The sequence below is a fragment of the Pinus tabuliformis genome, chromosome 9 (genome assembly GCF_031772625.1).
Source record: "Pinus tabuliformis cultivar Carrire ecotype Pingquan chromosome 9, CPIR1, whole genome shotgun sequence".
Classification (NCBI taxonomy): Eukaryota; Viridiplantae; Streptophyta; class Pinopsida; order Pinales; family Pinaceae; genus Pinus; species Pinus tabuliformis.
Genome location: NC_142307.1, coordinates 1,882,777,345 through 1,882,791,265, shown reverse-complemented (window position 1 = coordinate 1,882,791,265; position 13,921 = coordinate 1,882,777,345). Strand labels below are relative to the sequence as shown.

General features: G+C 34.0%; 1 pseudogene across 1 annotated transcript; it reads left to right on the top strand.

Moving 5' to 3' along the window:
* The first annotated feature begins 4,358 nt into the window (after window positions 1-4,358).
* On the top strand, window positions 4,359-5,352 carry LOC149156440 (high-affinity nitrate transporter 3.1-like; annotated as a pseudogene). Its single transcript, XR_016263339.1, has 2 exons — window positions 4,359-4,509; window positions 4,725-5,352. The product of XR_016263339.1 is annotated as a high-affinity nitrate transporter 3.1-like (transcript).
* The last annotated feature ends 8,569 nt before the right edge of the window (window positions 5,353-13,921 follow it).

The window sequence follows — 13,921 nt, the reverse complement described above, 5'->3', positions numbered from 1 at the left end:
TCCATACATGATCATAATATGGAATGGATCAGTTAATCCGTCTGCCCTTGGAACTTCCCTAGGAATTGCCTTGGGAAATGCCCTAGTCCCAATGAGATATGATGAGTCTATATTTATTTTCTTAAGCTTACTTAGTTAGGGGACTATTCTAACTTGTATTGGTAAGGGGTAAATTGAAAAACTACTTCTTCTTTATATTGCAATCCCATTAGTGTGCCATCACTGAAAAATTGATTATTGAGCTAATCATTATTTCAAATAGCACAGGGTAAATTCTAGTCATTTATCTAATATATATAGCCCAATCCAAGAACCACTCTCTCTCCCAAGAGGTAACATTGGTAATTCTTTTGGGAAAACATCCCAAAATAATGGCAAAATTGTGTGGTGACCTAGGGAGGGTCCCTTCCTGTCACTTATTTCCCTAACAACATACAATTTATCGCCTTACATAAGGCAACATTTAACCTTCATCATTGAGATGAATTGTAGGGAGACTTCCCTCTTATTATTATATATCTCAATTGATCTTCCTTTATCGTCTAAACATATCACTTTCTTTTTTAACAAACCACTGAAACTCTATGATCTTCTAGCCAATCATCCAATCTGATGATTACATCATATGGTCCTACGGTAGGGACATACACCTTCAACATAGTTTTACAACCCCCAAGGTTTACCAAGCATTGGTTTATATTGGGTCCTACCACTTGTTTTACCAAAAAGTCCATCTCTACATGTTTAAATTCCACGTGCTCATAGGCTATCAACCCACATTTTTCTAATGTAACTAGTGAAATGAAACTATTTGTAGCATAAAAATAAAAATAAAAATGTTAAATTTTACATGATTTATCATACTTGAATTTTTCACCAGTCTTTTAGCTTGGTAGCTAGCCCTATGAAGCTAGAGAGGGCTCTCTCCAAAGGATCACAGCCAAGAGGGCTGGATAGATTAGGGTTTTAGGCTAGATGTAAAGTGCAGAGGGTGTTTGATTTGATTTGGTGGGGATTGTTTGAAGAGGATTAGGTCAAAAAGACTAGGTCAGGGAAAATGAGGGTATGATTGCAGACATCTGATGGAGAAAGGTAGGTAGGCACTCAAACAAATTAAGGTTATGAAGTGAGATGGATAAGACTAGTGAGGTTCTAGAAAGAGCAAGACAAGAATGTATTCTTTCTAAACTAAAGAAACTTGACAAACTATGTATATTTCCCCAAAACAGAGCATATAAAATGTATTCTGCTCATCAACTTGAAAATCAACATATCATAGAAGTGAGGTGAAACATGGGAGTACAAAACATTCAAACATATGCAACATAAGAAGAAACTAAGTCAAAATTCCATACCACATGTACTCCACCAAAATAACTGCAACTCATTCATTAAATTCTGCCAAATACTGATTACACTGGTGTCTCTGATCAATAGCCAAACATCCAATTGATTCCAACCTATGAAATGACTAGGAAAATACATAATATAGGCCTAAAAGAAACTCATCCTAGCCTCAGGGGTCAAATCCATGAGAGGAGGAGAAGTTGCAAGAAAGGCTGAACTAATAGCTTGAGTATAGGGTGGTCAAAGTGACTCATCCCTAACTTAAGCAAATTGATTCATTACATTCCATGTAGGCCTTTTAACTAATGTATTTACCCTAGATAACAGTGAAAAACATAATAATTACATCATCTTGATCAATTACATGAGTAAAACATCAACTCCCCTTAGGTGAAAGTGAGTTTAAAGTAAAATAGTGAAAAATGTAGAAGGTTGTCAAATGCGCCCTTGAAATGTCAAACGCGTCCTTTTAGTGTCAAACGCGCCCTCCAACTTCAGAGCTACTTTTTGGTGCCTTCCCGGTGTCCACATTTGCTCCAAGATAGCTCGTTGGAAAACTCTTCGAGTCTAATTTTCAGATATGTCTTCAGTGTTCAATTTGGAGGTCATTTTCTCTATCAAAATGCCAATCTCCAAAGACTGGTAAATGTGCAGTGACGAGGCCAAAAAAGAGGGAGAAAGGTGGTTTTTTAATGGTTTTTGACCTTTTTGGCTAACTAGTTTTCCTCCAAATGCTTAGAAAATGCACAGGGTGCATGTACTCATCACTTTGAATCCAAAAATGATGACCATTCACTCATTGGATGCTCCAAAAAAGAGCGTAACATCCAAGGTGTTGTGCATTTGATCGTTTCACTGTGATAAGAATATTTCAAAAAACACAGAAAATCATAACTTGCCAAATTTGCTCAAAAATGGTCAAAATTGGTGGGCTGATAGCTGGTCATATGTTTGAGGCATGGAGTGATGCCTTAGCAAGAATATCTAGCCTCTTTTTCTCCTCTTGCTTGGTCAAGGCTTCAATTTCTGCATGAGGTCTTTTGAGCTTGGTCCTTGCAATTTTGTTTCTCATGGCATACTACCATCCTTCTCTAAATCTCAACATCCCTATTGGCCTTCTCAGCCTCTCCCTTTTCTTTTTCGAGCCGAATCTCCATGAACTCATGTTTGACTTCAAACTGCCTTTTCTCCTGCTCATAGTAGGAAATAATGTATTTGGCCCTTTGCAAGTTGACCTGGAGCTCTCTTATGAGTGCATTCTTCTCCTTGATGAAAATATTTGTGCTTTAACTGTCATCATTCCCAGCGGAGTCAACTAACTGAAAATCATGCTCTATCTCTTGGAGGTCTTCCTCCTGCTGCTAAATCTCTACCTCTTTAACTTTTTCCTTACCCTTCTATACTTGCTTTGCTGATGAAGAAGGCAAGGCCCCTCCCACAATCATTGGGGCAAACACTTGCCTATGCCCTCTCTAATAGGTATGTGCCAAGGTACCTAAACCAACCCCTTTGGGCTTGCTGCTCTCACCATGATCAATATGCTCTTACCCACTGCCTTCATCCCTTCTAGGTGAATGAATAGTCTCATGAAATGGTGATGATGGAGGTGATGGTGTGGCTGCCTCATCAGATGAAGATGGATGATGTATGGGCTGAGGTGGAGGAATGGGGGTCGATGGGTGAGAAGATGAAGGTGCTTCTTGGCCATGCTGAATAGGTGGGACAAAATCTCATTGGATATGAAAGTGTCCCATGCAATGTTAAGCTGATCAAGGTGGTGTAGGATTATCATCTTGATGAGAGAGTGGTGAAAGATGCTATGCATTTGATGAACATAATCTTTTCTTCGGGCAATGAATGACATCTTATCAATGTCCCAGTATGATATAATTGAATAGAATGTTTAGAAATTAATATTTTTAGATGTTAATTATTTTAAGTTTTGGAGTTTTTTATTTGAATTTGGTTAAACAAAATTTTTATTATATTATATTTTTACTTTATTTAAAATATATTTAAATATATAAATGATTTTAAAACTGATTTCTTTTTAAATATTCTAATTTATTTTTTATTTAAATATATATAAATAAATAAAAATATCTTTCATTACATCATTAAAATTTGATCAACTTTTAGAACTAACCAATCCAACATACCAATATTGAAAACTAACCATAATAAAATATTAAGATTTTACCAACTTTACACGTAACCATTTATGATTCCAAACAAATTTTATAAAATTTAAAACAAATTTAAATGAAAACCCTCAAAAAGATTTGAGAAAACTACTACGTATTGACTCTGCTAACGACAAAAATAATATAACGTATTATTAATTCTGATAAGAGTATATAGCCATCTCACTTATAAGTCGATGCACAACTAGTGAAATAACACTTTATTAAGAGTTGCAAACATCATATCGACGTCACACGGCACTATATCTGCTTTTTAGTCGTGCGCACTGTGAGGGTTTCTGCCTCACAGTGGGAACATCTTCACAGGATTTTTCCCTTCACCAAAGAAGTCGAATGCGGATTGTATCCAAAGGATTAGGATTATTTCAAATGGCGAGTAATTGGATCTGAATTGGCACGTTTAGAGCCGTTGGTAACTGGCGAGTTTTAGCCTTTCATTTCCGTATTCCCTTCGCCGCGTACCACGCCAAGAACTGTGGCCAGGCGGCCTTTGGGAGTGGATAGAATCATCTGCCCTCACAATTCCGACTCTCGAGCCAACCATTCAAAAGAATCTTGGTCGTCTGAAGGGGCGGAAATGAAATGGGATCCGAGGGCTTCATCTCTCTTAAAAAGACACCAACCTTCATTTCATTTCTAGTTCTTGTTCTTCTGCAGGCAGTGTGACATTTGGATTTTTTGCGACTTATTCCGACTGGATTTTGTTCTGCCGTTACGTAAGCAACCATACAGTTCTTTTTTTGGGTTTTCAGTCTTATAACAAAGCATCTGGTTTAATTTGAACAGATGGGTTATTTTTATGCAGAAATGAGCTCTGCGGTTGAATTTGTACTGTGGCATATAGTGGTGATTATGTGTTCAGTGGCATGGGCTAGTGCAGGGGCGCACTTCTCTTCCTTGCCTAATACTCTGGAAGTCATAGCAACCATCAATTCATCAACAACAACAGTGCCCAACGGTAACAAGCATTAACTTCATTTAAATCATTATCATTTTTGACGGAAAACTTTAGGAGAAATCTAAAAGATGATGTAGATTATGGATGTTGTGAACCTAGCGTGTTTAATTTAAAGAATTAGAATTGGAACTATTTGAGTGAATTGGGTTTTATTCAAATTATTAGACTCACTTTGTTAGATACTTAGATACCTAGTTTAAACTTTAATATTGCAGCGGCCATGGCAGGGAGAGACCAGCTGGTGGTGTCATGGTGGGTAAAAGAATTATCATCACCATGGGTGGATTGAGAATACAAGACTGTGAAGGTGAAGCTGTGTTTCGGTCCAGTGAGTCAAGTGGACAGACAATGGAGGAAGACTGATGACGATCTGAAGAAGGACAAGACGTGCCAGTTTGATATCACTGAGCGGTCCTATGATTCAAATATCAACAGAAACACCATCAAATGGACTGTGGGGAGGGAAGTGCCGAAAGCAATTTACTTCGTGAGAGCATACGCATTGAATGCATTGGGGAATGAAGTGGCATACGGGCAGACCAGCAACCTGTTCATGGTGGAGGCTATCTCTGGGAGGCATGCTTCCCTTGACATCGCCACCGTTGTTTGCTCTGCTTTCTCCATTGTATTTCTCCTCGGGTTTTTCATTGTGGAAAAATGGAGTGCCAAGAAAGCTGCGTTGCAGAAGAAATAAAAGGAACAATGACTCAATAAATGCAGAAGAAGGTAGACCAAGGAGAACGGATACAATGTGATTGGGAAAACCACTAAGCTGCAATAGGTCAAACTTTGTTTATAAATCAGAGCAAGCGTTCAATGCGTGCTCGTAATGATGTGTTCTCATATTTTTCTGCATTATAGAAAAATATATTTATACAAAATGTATTGATATCCTTTTCCATTAACATTTCAGTGAGGTATTTATATTCAATGACAGTCAAAGAGTTGTCTGTCTGCCTGTTTTTTGGTTAAAGTAATTTAAAAGAAAATTAAAAGATGCTGGATGATTCTATCAAATCGATTATGTCATTATATTAAATTAATAAAAAAAATATATTAAATATCTATCTAAAATTATTAATTTTTTATGAAGATAGATTGAGAAAATAATAATACAACATAATTAATTAAATGGTTTGTTTTAATAAATTTAATTTTAAATTTATTTTATTTTATAAAATCGTAACAAATTATAAAAAGAATTATTCGAATCATTATTTATTCATCCAATTAATCATAGTATATTTTCTGGTGTTAAATTTTTTGTTTATTTTTTGGTAATATTTTGAGAAGAAAATTATTTGGTTTTATAATTGTCAAAAGGTATTAATAATTAAGTTTTTTGAAATTATATGATGTTACCGATCACAAATATATTGAAATTTTTTGTCATAATAGTCATATAAATCATAATAATAAAAAGGAAACATAGCCATTACATAAAAGCTTGTTTTTTTTTTTCCCTCCCCACTCGCTGTGTCTAATCATAATGGTAGAATACATGGAAAAGACACTTAGAGACATTTTATTGTATGAGTCTTCTTTTCCTTTTGGGGATATGACACTTGTACAATATGTATTCCATGGGAAATAGCTTATCACATCATAAATTTGACTCACTAATCCTATATGTATATAAACTCACATATAGATTGGTTTCTAGATAATTACGTAATCTAAACCACACAATAATACAATATTTATTAAATACTAGTGTAGATCCATTTTAACTATGAGTCTATCATGAATCAAGAGAGATCAAATCGCTATAGGTGCAAGCCTTTCCTCAAATTTTGATCTCTCTCGATGCATCATAGATCCATAATTAAGATGGATCTATATTGGCTCTTAATACATCACATGTTAGCTCCATGTTCATCATGAAAGAAATGACACATCTCCCTCATACTAAGCAACACACCATTGAAATGATATAACTACCATGTATTGAGAGTGATCGAATCCCTATAGGTGCATCCTCAAATTTTGGTCCCGTGAGGCCCCCTTACTTGGGGCCTCAAGACTGTACAAAGAGGGGTGTTTGTATCATCTCTAGTATATATATATTCCTTTCATCTTTGTTTCAAAAAAATATTCATAATGAAAAAATCTTGTTTTATGATCATCTTTAAATGGATTTAATAAATAAATAAAAAATACCCTATTTTTGTTTCCCCTCTATTATGTTTCTCCTCCGAAGACCAACCGAATGAATATGGCACCCTACCAACTAGGAACATCGTATCTAGCTTCTTAGCTTAGGTAACCCCCACAAGTTTCCTAGCCTTTAAGACCAAGTACATAACCACATCCATAGTGTATATCTATCTGTGACCAACCACTAGATGTCAAGCACCTTCATAGACCCACTATATCCACTCCCAAATCCAAAATACCATTGCCGAGTTTCCCTAGATTCCTCATTTACCCTCCTCCACTCCAATACAAAACATCCCTCCCAAGAGATCCTCCTTCCCCCTTTCAACCTTTCACCTTATCTCTCCCCTCCAAGTGTCCACATACTCCATTCAAGTTTCTACCTACCTCATTTACAAAAGGCCCTTTCAAAATCTCTTGAGACCGCTCCCTATCTCTTTCACCTACCTCACTATCCCTTAGCTAAATAGCCCTCGGTTGTCAAATCATTCATCTGACTATACTTTACCATATAATAATTATGTAATAAAATAATACAATCTCAAAATTCTCTCACCTACCTCTTTGTTCCTAAGTTAAAGAGCCTCAGGTGGTGAAATCATTAATCTAACTACACTCCACCATATAATAATTGCATAATAAAATAATGCAATCTCAAAAGTATAATCAAATTCAATGGATTACATAAGAACCCCATTTAACTTTAATATAAAATTAATCATAAGAAAATCTACATCATTAAGGATTAAGGGCTAAGCATTTTAATTAACCATTAATCAAGCTTAAGGACTAATCAAACTATCATATTAATTAATCTTGATCAACCTTTAGGCTCAATCATAAAGTTACATTACAATTTAGTTATCATAATAGACCATTGAATACTAGTGTATTCGTGCGAAGTGTGGGCATGAAGCTAGCATACACATACCTCATACATATATTGATAACACTAATAAGAATCTATTACAATAATCAATCTCCCAACAAGCAGGCTAATAACCTAACAAAGTATAATAAGATTAAGGAGTTGGGATTACATACACCCCTCCTTTGAAAAACTTTGTCCCACATTCAGAGTTAAGATGATGCAAATAGTCAATGAGTTATATGATAATCAAATATAATAAAATAGGGAGAAAAATGTAGTAACCAAAATTAAGTAAAAGCATTTGAAGAAATCACTTCCCACCTAGAGTTCATAGCTAATATATATCCACCGATCCTCCTAATCTACTTTCCTTTATTGCTATATACTATGGTGTTGGCTATACTAATATAACCATTGATAGAACCAAAAAAATAGAAACATTGACTATATTAACTAACTTCCCCAATAGGAAATTAGTAGTCATTATCACATGTCTAGGGGAGTGTAACACCCCACCCTATATGTAATTGCTTTTACAAGATCTCCATGGTAAACATGAGCTAAGAGTTACTATGACAAGACCCAAAAACCAAGCTCCAGTTATGGAAGTGGGGTTTACCATCCCGAAACTTACTACAACCTCAAGGAACCCCAGATCACCCAGATCTCAAGTATCATCTACTGATCAACTTTTCATGAACTAGAAATACATTCTTGACTAACTCCACATCCTAGTTTCATGCATGCCAAGCCTTCCATGTGGATAGAAGGCTCCATCCACACACACAAGCCTTCCTCCATGTGGCTATTGTTGAAATTTCTCAGTTAAGAGACGACGGCTAGAAGTTGTGTTCCAGATTTTTTGGGTTAGTCTTCAGACCAACAACCCAGAAACTTTCATAACTCTGTCATTAACTGGTAAGTCTTCATTCTCTATACTTGACTCTATTCCTTCTTAAACTTGTGCAATACATAATAATCACTTAGACAAACAAATGGTAAACATAACACCTATAGTTCATGAATGCATATTTGTTCCCTATATCATTAGTTCCATTATAGAGTCATCAAGAAGGCTCACTGTCCTCTCAAGATAGCTACAACAACACTTGTTAGCTCATACATCACTTTTTACTGCCCTAAATATTCAGTAAAATATAATACCATAATATTATATTTTATCCAAGATTTCCTCACGAGTAAACTTGACTCCTATGTAAACATTTGATCCTAGTATGGTAAAGATGTTGTAATGTTTAATATTTTGACTAGGTCATAATAAAATACCTTTTTAGTTTAAAAGAAATTTGCATCTCAAGAAATTTAATTCCTCTACTTAACAAGAGTTAAATTGAAGATAAACTAATTTATATATAAATTTATTTAATCTATAATTATTAATGGATAATCTCCACAGTGCCGAGGAATTTATGGACAATGATGACTGCGATTCTAAAACGAGTAATGTAAGCCATGACAGTCGAAAGCCATGGATGATAATAGTTGAGCTATTGACTGTTTTGTCTTTTTCATCTTCTCAATCTCGGGGCCATAATGTGGTTAATTAAACTTGCGACATTTTTTGAGAGGGCCGCATTAACAACCGTTAGGTTGGCCAGAATAAAAATCTTTCCTTCCAAAACCCTTTTGTAACATGCATCAATTATTTATTGATGGAAGACCTCACTGTTTTAATTTTTGGGTATAAAAGGGTTTAAAAGATTTTGTTTTCCACCTCAGGCAGAAGGAAGGATTGTGTGACACAGTCAAAACTTACCAGCATGCAAGGCGTTGGGGCTAGACCTATGGGTCCATTTTAAGAATACTTGGGAAACAACTAAAGTTTTGAAGAAGGTAACTGTGGCCAAAACTAAAGCCTACCTTGAGGATGTTTGATCCCCTAAGCAAGAAATTCCTTTTCGTCGCTTTTCTGGGGTAGGGTAGGATAGGATGATCCGCATAAGAAAAGTCTCAGAATTCAAATGGCCAGCGTGGTTAGCCTGTCAGGCCTTTTTAGTTTTTGTTACAACTGCTGCAGAGGTGAAGTAAAACAGAGGTGATTGTTTCAGACACCTTTTCCTTCATGGATCTCTATGATTGGGTAGAAGTCAAGTCAATAAGGCTCCATGTGATATCCAAAACCATCATCCTTAAAAAGAGAGTATGTGCCAAGATAGCTTTTCTGTTCCATGCTAGTCAAATTCCTGTGACTTTTCACACAGTATGCACAGACAATATTTCTTAGGTCTAGTTGATTTCTTTAAAATTTTGCCATGGGAAGGGAACCCCAACTTTTGTAGTTTGTTGGATAATAATGACATTGCACTGTTCTTTTGTTCTTCTCCAACTTGCAGAAAAAAATACAATAAATTTGGTCTACACAGATTCTAAAGTCCCCCTGAACTTACATTTTTTTTTTTAATGGTTCACTGTGACTCTTAATGAAAATGGCCAGCTCTTCCTAAAGGATAGCTTTTTAAACCTAAGGCATTTAGATCTAATTTCAAATTAAATGGATTAAAAATATATTTAAAAAAAAAGAAAATTTAGAAATTAATATTTTCAGTGTTAAAAATATATCTAAAAAAATTAGAAAGTTTAGACATTAATCTTTTAAGGGGTTATCTCATTATTTTAAGTTTTAAAGTTATTGTTTGAATTTGGCAAACCAGTTTTTAATCAAATTATATTATTTTGCTATTATGCCAAGTAGATAAAGCATGGTAAATTTTTGATTCTTTTGTCAAATTAAATAATATTTTTTAAAATTAATATTATTAAATAAAAAATTATATATTTTTTATTTTATTTTTCCGTCTTTTTATTGACTATGATTTCAATAAACTTTTTTTTTAATAAATATAATGTAGATTGTATCAATATAGGAAATGTGCGGTGAAATAAATATCAATTAAAAAAATGTCTTTTTCTCAAACCTGCAAATACCAGCTATGGCTAAAATATCCTTTTTACTATCTATGAATTTGTATTGCTCCGTGTCCATGTATTTAATAAAAATAATCGAAATATATAAAATACGATAAGGTTTCCATAGATAAAAATATAAACTAGCAATTGTCCCAAAAGGTACAAATAGAGGCCGATAGGATTATTAAATTGGAATTGTTGAATTTTTTTAGAAGAGATATTGGTTCAATCAGCCTGGTTGCCTACACTGCCACAACTCTTCCCGGTAAACCCTGACAACGATTCTGCTTTTGTGAAAAATTAAAATTTGCACCAGTAAACGTCACACATATACCTATACAGCTGGATTGTTGATTGATATCTTTGGACGTTGAATAATTTAAGGTAAATCTATTCGCTATTACGCATTTGTGAAAAAATGAAAATTTGCACCAAAAAGCATCACAAATATATACAGTTGGATTGTTGATTCATACCTTTGGACATGCTCGATTAATGAATAATTTAGGGTATAATCTATTACGTAAACAAATGATCAAAGGGGGAAGGGGTGGGGTTTGTGTACTGGATCAAGTCTCTGAGATTCATGGGAGAAATGAAGGAAGAATCCCCGCCGAAAACCTCCTCTGCAATCATCCATTGTACCCTCTCAGTTGGATGAAATTTGTCCCAGTAAACATATTCTTTGGGATCCTTGCAGATTGAGCACCCTGGATCCAACCCACAGCCTACATGGCCATTGTATGGACCATCTCCACAGAAAACCTGTTGACCCACCCCGTACCTCCTAGTCTTTGTCATCCAAAATGAGGTCTAGTCTGCAGCACCCTAGGCCGATGGCCTAGGCTGCCCTGGTTCGAGTCCTCCTGCCGACAGAACCCTCATCGCTCTCTTTTTCACATCCCCCCTCAAGTGAGAAAGGATCCATAACCCTATATAATCTTATTAATGAATATTATTATATATAATATTATATTAATATTAAGGTTTAATCCTATTCATATTACCAAAAATAATTTAAGAGAGTCATAAACTAACCAATATGGGGATTAACAAAAAAAATTAATTAATTAATCTATAAATAAATAAAAATAATTTTTTAGGAAGAAAGCGCAGGAATCTAGCATCTGTTGATACTTCAGCCATCATCTCTATTTAAATTAACAAGTCTTTTTTTTCAATTTCTAAGGCCTCTCTAAATTTACGATAATGAAAATGGTCAATCCTCGCAATGACCTTAGCCTCTTCAATGGAGATGTGATGATTGGTTTTTTCTTCATGCTCTACCAAAGCGGAGGAGCGAGACCTTCCATGCATGATGTCGGCAGCATGTTCACAAATCCTTTGGTTAATGGATTGACCGGTCTCACCAATATAAGGAGCTCAACAAGAACAGGGAATGATATAAACACCCTTCTAATCCTTGGGGTTAATCGGGTCCTTAACAAAATGAAGAGAACTTCATATAGTGTTAAGAGGTCTAAAAGAAGAATGAATCTCATGCTTCCTCAAGATCCTAGCAATTTTATCCGTGGTCCCTTGAATAAAGGGAAGATGAACACCGGAAGACCAATCCTTGGGGTCAATCTTACTCTTAGGACCCTTTTCAGCGTTTTGAAAAGCCTTAAGACCTTGAGACCTACTATAACCATTCTTATTAAAAACTTCCAGGAGGTCAGTTTTCTCATCTTCAAGGTGATTTTCGTCATAAACTTGCAACACCCGCCGAAGTAGCTAAGGTGTTGAGAACGCCTATCTTTTGAGCAGGAAAATGATGGGAGCTAGCATGGAATTAAATTGAATTTAATTATTTTAGAGAGATGTTACAATGTTTAACATTTTGACTTAGTCAAATTAAAATTAAAATATAAAATATAAAATTTTCCAACCCATGGTTTTTCCTTATCATATTTCTAATGTATGGTTTTTTCCCATGGTATTTTTCTCTAATGTGAGTTATTTAAAGGTTAATATTTAAACTAATCTAAATTCATTTTAACTCTACATCTACCAAATGCCAAAAAAAATCAAATCTCTTTTCACTCTTAAAAAATCTACCTCAAAAAAAATCCCTCTTAGCACATAATAAACTTACAACTAAAAATAAATCTAAACTAATTTTTAAATTTAAAATTTAAAATTTATATTTCAATTAAATTGTAAAAATAAATTAATAATACATTGCATTTAAAAAATAAAAATCCTCAAAAATCTTTGCTTTTCTGAGCTTTTTTCTTTCAATCTTTGATTTTTATGATCTTTTTCTGCTTTCTTGATTTTTTTTGCATAGAATCTTTTTTGAGCTTTTGTGCTTTCTTGACTTTCCGTACTTTCTTGATTTTCCATTGTTTTGTTTTCTGGTTCAGATCAACGGTTGAAAGTGTTTCATCTGATCTAACGGATCAAAGTAAAAGTGTTGACGAAAAGTTGATGCATAGGAAAGGCCTGTCGGCCTAATTATTCATTTCCTTTCGCATTAAATGTATTCTCGTGTAAGTCAATCCTGCCTGGATTGGATTTTCCTAAAATTTCAATGTAAACAGACATAGCATGGAGGACAATTTAAAAATTTCTAACAAGCTCATATCATCAGGACCGTCAAATAATTGCCCAATTCAATGTAAAACAACGTAACACTTATGTGCTGTGGAAGGCAGGTATAATACGCTGTTACGATCAGCTCCCTCTTTACAAAATTTAAATGTAAAAAGATATATCACAGATTATATAATTTAAAAACTTCTCACCAGTTCATAAAATAATTATACAATTTAATGTGAAAACATATAATTTAAGTGTTCTGTTTATATTAACATTAATGGCAATGTTCGTTGAAATGAATTTAGTTATTGATTTTGATATGGATTTTTTTAGGTTAATGTAGATATTTTATTAATTTTTTATAATTAGCATATTTTTTTATGTGAATATAGATATTTTATTAATCCTTCATAATTAGCATATTTTTTAAGTTAATGTAGATATTTTATTAATCTTTTACAATTTGTATATTTGTTTATTACATATATATTTGTCAAGACATATTGACATGTATATTTTTATTTAATTACATACATATTTGTCAAGACATCTAACACTCGATCTATCATGTGTCAGAGGGATCCAATCTTTCTTGGTGTAAACCTTTTCAAAAGTTCTACATGCCCAAAAACAAGTTTGCACTAGTGATTTGATCCCTCTCTGCACATGATAGATCCTATGTTGGATCTAAGCTAGTTTTATCTCCATCTCTCCCTTATCACTTCCTCTATCTCTCTACCACTATCACTTTATGTCTTTTCTCTTTAGTCCATATATATCTAGAGTTAATATATATCACAATATATTAATATATGTTAATACATATTATAATATAACAAATGGAATATCATATTAAATTTAATATTGTATTAATCAAAGTTATTAAATTTAATAATATTAATATTAGATTTAATA